The sequence below is a fragment of the Triticum urartu genome, chromosome 7A, assembly GCF_056163025.1.
Source record: "Triticum urartu cultivar PI428250 chromosome 7A, HENAU_Tu73, whole genome shotgun sequence".
NCBI classification, from domain to species: Eukaryota; Viridiplantae; Streptophyta; class Magnoliopsida; order Poales; family Poaceae; genus Triticum; species Triticum urartu.
Window position 1 is genome coordinate 674602665 of NC_141879.1, and position 4925 is coordinate 674607589.

Here is a 4925-nt window from a genome sequence, read left to right on the forward strand (position 1 = left end):
GCAACTTTGCTGCCATAGAGAGTCAACTTTTGAACTACAATAGGCAACTTTCGGCTAGGTTGTATATCATGATCACCTATCATCCTAATGGTTTTTGAGTTGGCTACGATGACTATCACATTGCCTAACATCACCTATAAGTTACCTAGCGTCAACTATGAATTTGCTTTCGGCGAACTTTTTTCTCTCAAGCAACTTTGGTGTCGCGGATAAGGCAACTTTCGCACTATAGTAGGCAACTTTCTATTAGATTGTGTACCATGGTCATCTATCATCCCAATATTCTTTTAAGTTCGCTATGATAACTACCAAATTGCCTAGCACCACTCTAAGTTGCCTAGCATCAACTATGAAGTTGTTTTCGATGAACTTTTTCTCTCAAGCAACTTTGGTGCCAGAGAGAGATAACTTTTGTACCACAATAGGCAACTTTCGGTTAGGTTGTGTATCATACTCATCTATCATCCTAATATTCTTTTGAATTGCCTACAGTGACTACCAAATTGCCTAGCAACACTTGAAAGTTGCCTACCGTGACTACCTATCAACTTTGGTGCTACATGATGCACCTTGTTGCCAAGTTACCTATCATGACTACCTATCAACTCAATGCTCTTATAAAGTTGGCTATCATGACCGTCAATTTGCTTAGCATCATCTATGAAATTGCATTTGATGAAAAAAATCTCAAGCAACTTTCGTGCCATGGAGAGGCAACTTTTGTATTACAGTAAGAAACTTTCGGTTAGGTCGTATATCATGGTCACCTATCATCCCAATGTTCTTTTGAGTTGACTACGATCACTACCAAGTTACCTACCATCAGCTATAAGTTGCCTACCAATCTTCCTACCATCACTTTTGATGAATTAACTAGTACACATTATACAACGAAGTTGCTTCTGTGCGCCACTAAAGTTATCTTCCATAAACAGAAAAGTTGCTTTGAAAGTGGTGTAAAGTTTACCACCCCACATAACTTGGCCTCTTTCCTTGGACAATAAAAGTGGTGTGAAGTTGTCAACCGCCCAAGCAACTTACCACTTGTCCATGTCTCTGGCAACTCATGCCCGCGTCTCTGGCAAGTGGCCCTTGACCATATTTTCATGGTTTTTTGTGCTTCTCTCGCGCGTGCCCCTGCCCCCGACGTCACCACTATCCCCGACCACGAAATCCCACAGTCAACCAAATCGTCGATTCGCCTCCTCCAATCCATAGACGACTCGACCTAACCCCTCCCCCCTCTCTTGTTCACTACTAGAAAAAACACTACCAGTAGCGTAGGTTTTTTACATACCAGTAGCGTGGGTTCCCGCACTACTGCTACGACGCTACAGCTAAATTTTAGCAGTAGCGCGTTTTTTTACCCCGCACTACAGCTATCCTAAGTACTAGTAGCGCTCCATTTTCCACCTGCGCTACTACTATCCTAAGGACTAGTAGCGCTCCATTTTTCACCTACGCTACCACTATCCTACTTACTAATAGCGCTCCATTTCCCCCCACGCTACAACTAAGTAATTAGAAATTAAAAAAAATCAGATGCATTATTCATGGATGGAAATCAAGACACGTTCGATGCAAAATAAACTAAGGTCACAAAACCAGTTTAGCACTTCCAGCATTCATGGCTGCAACATTGAACATCTCAACTCGAAGAGATCACGAGATCCCATTTAACATTAGACACAAACAACCAGACCACTTCTCTAGATATATCTACCAAGGCTCGGAGTTCAAACGCCGGTGGACCCGAACCCTCCCTCCCGCCGGACGGTGGCGTCGAGGTCCTCCACCTCGACGACTTCTGACGTCACAATCACCTGGACGATCATCTGCACAACGCAGTCTCTAGGCTTCACGGCGAAGTCTGCCTCCGAGTGTTCGATGAGCACGACACCCACCGGGCTATGGTAGTTCGCGTCAATCACCCATGTGCCCACGTCGCGAAAGTAAAAACTTATTAGTTTGCGTCCTCATTCAAATCCTGTAGGGTATTTTCTTTCTTTTGAGCACATGCACATGAATCAAAAGTAACAACCAGAGGCTGGTCCATACTTGTTGCACAAGACGTGAAGAAGGCCGGGTCCCCTCCTTATTGAATCCAAGGAAGAAACTTCCCCGAGACGTGAAGAAAGCCAGCTCCCCTCCTTCTACAAATAGCTCAGGTGCATGAAGTTGTAAGGAATCTGAATACAATGAACTCATTGTAATGTATAATAACAAGAAAAAAACCACGAATCCTAAAAAAAGATCATTTTAAGAGCCAGGTTGACAGTTTTGAGACACAGGAAAGGATAATGTTGGTAATGGTCTTCATTAACAAGAACAATGGTTTCACAAATGACATTTGCTTCACCAACAATGATTAGTAGTAGCATCAGCATACCCTCTAATTCAGCATAGGAGTTCCAAGCAAGGGAAAATTAGTCTACTACTTTAAAACTAAAATTAGCATCCTTATGGTGCATGCATAGCACAGTACTAATGTCCATGTGATGTATTTTCAATTAGTTTATATTCTGTTAGTTTTGGCCTGTAGGTTAGCGTTATCGTGTCAGGTGAATAAGTTATCTTCACATGCCAAATTGAGCAAGGTTGGGGATGGGAAGCAAATGCAACGGAACCAGTCAAAAGTAGGAACTTGATAAATAGGATTCTTCCTTCAGTAATGTCTAATGAATGGGTGTGACCTGCCTTATATCCTGGTAGCAACTAATGCATCATATGATTCAGATTAAAAAAACTGAAATATGACATCCGAAAAGACTGGATGGTTATACTTTATCTCCATAATTTGTCTAGTAAGAAAAGAATCCTCAGAATTTGCCTTAAATGACAGAATTATCATATGAGAAGAACAAGCATCATATTGCTGATCAAGCTTGCTTATGCTACTGTGTGGATAAACATATATGTACCCATCCCTAAGCTTACAAAGAAGAGTATATATGTAACCATAAAAGAGTATAATACTGCTATGGTACTACATACTGCTGTGTTGCACAATTAGCTATATGGAAGGAAAAGTGGCACTCCTGGGGATGACTATGGTGGTATAGTTTCTACTTCAAAATTAATGACATTATTTGCCCAGTTTTTTTTGGGAAAATCAGTGATGACACACAAGCAATTCAAAACCGATAGGGTTCCCAAAAGGTACGTGAGATATTAACTTCAACTCCAACAGGAGGTATATCTATTTCAAATCCAAACATATATTATAGGTAAAAATATTGCATTCTAAACAGAGATCAATCACATCACTGAATCCCACACATAATTTGTTTATCTCCAGTAGGAAATGTTAGCAGCATATCCAGAATCATTATTAAGTAGTAAAATTACAAACATGTTTGGGGCAGCTACTAGCTGCAGTGAATATGACCCTGAGTGCCAGAACAAAAACTTTCTTGGATACTAGATGTGTATTTGCAGATGGTGCAGGTCATGAACCAAAATTACAACCAATTATTGTACTTGAATTAACTATCTGCAAGCTCTGAAAATTATACCCAAATGGTTAGGACTTTTTGTTTCAGAAACAAATGGTGATGTATGTACGACGAGGGTAAAAATCTATTATCAAGCAGTCCTGCTGCTACAAGAAGCAGGATGTGCAGGTCAGATCAGGTTAAACAAGAGGGTGCCAAGTAAGTAATTTTGCTGCTATTTCGAACTCATACAAGAAGAACGTGCAAGCTGCCTTTTGGATTGCACAAGATTCGACAAATCATTTGAAAAAAGGTGACATTTTTTGGTTAATACAACTACAATGCCTCCTGCAGTTTCAATTGCACAGAGTTGGATTATCGCAGGCTACATGGAATGGATCCTTGATGCTCTGTCTGAGGTACATAAATCATGAGAGAAAAGATGTGGATGTTGGTTAAGATACCTCGCTGGGGGCCTGGGTGGAGAAGTGGCGGGAGCGCATGAGCTTGCTTGGCATGAGCCCGCGTCCCTCCTCCGAGACCACCCCCTGCGCTCGCTGGAGCAGGGAGCCACCGAGCCTCCTCGCCGCACACCGAACCGCCACCATCGTCGCCGGCCTGCCAACATTTGGTTACGGATTAGGCACGAATCACCACCACCAGCCGGCCGCGGCTCCCCCACCCATAGCCAGAGACACACACACACCATGGATCTGGTTTCGATGAGCGTACCTTGCGGGTCGTAGCGTTCCTTCCTCAGGCGGCTAGGGTTCCTCGCTCGCTTTCCTTCCGCCTCCGCCCCGGCGCCCCTGTAGGTCCTCCATCAGCGTGGCCTGCCGCAACACCACCTCGTACACCGCCTCCTCCGTCGTCGTCCGCTCCACCACTAGGCTCGCCCTCGGGGCCGCCGCGCCTCCACGCCGCGGCAGGGAGCAGCCTGGGCTGGCCGCCGCAGTGGGCCTTGTCGGCCAGGTGGTGGAGGAAGGCTGCGCGCGCGTGCAACCTGCAGGACGTGTACACGGCGGAGGATCCCGCCATGGATCAGAGAGAGGGAGAGACGGGGACGACATGGATCGGAGAAGAAAGGGGAGGGGATCCCGACGACAGAGGAGAGGGGAGGAGGTGGAAGGGAGGCCAGGAGAGGAGAGGAGAGGAGGTGGAGGGAATCTGGATCGGGGGTGGTCTGGTGTGGATTGGACTGAAAGGCTAGCGCAGGGTGTCTCACCCGCGCTACAACTATCCACTTACCAGTAGCGTCGGTTTACAATCCACGCTATTACTACGGTCTGTCCATGGCACACAGTCGAGAATATTTTACTAATAGCGTGCTATTTTTAGCCATACGCTAGTAGTAAATAGCTGTAGCATGGGGCAATATAGCGCGCTACTAGTAAGCGGTTATATATAAGCTTTTCTCTAGTAGTGGTTGGGTTTTGGGAGTGGATCTCTAGGAAACTTGTGCAAGCATCTCTAGCAACTACCTATCATGTG

The 4925-nt window shown here is 44.9% G+C and overlaps 1 long non-coding RNA gene across 3 annotated transcripts; it reads right to left on the reverse strand.

Moving 5' to 3' along the window:
• Positions 1-1545: 1545 nt before the first annotated feature.
• On the reverse strand, positions 1546-4634 carry LOC125523392 (uncharacterized). 3 transcript variants are annotated; one of them, XR_007290209.2, is made up of 4 exons: positions 4167-4633; positions 3899-4052; positions 2059-2153; positions 1546-1908 (listed from the first exon to the last, which is right to left on the reverse strand). It is a non-coding gene; the product is annotated as an uncharacterized LOC125523392 (long non-coding RNA). The 3 variants fall into 3 exon arrangements; XR_015610849.1 differs by lacking the exon at positions 1546-1908 and adding an exon at positions 1969-1987 and having other exon boundaries at positions 4167-4634; XR_015610848.1 differs by having other exon boundaries at positions 1546-2153; positions 4167-4629.
• Positions 4635-4925: the final 291 nt, after the last annotated feature.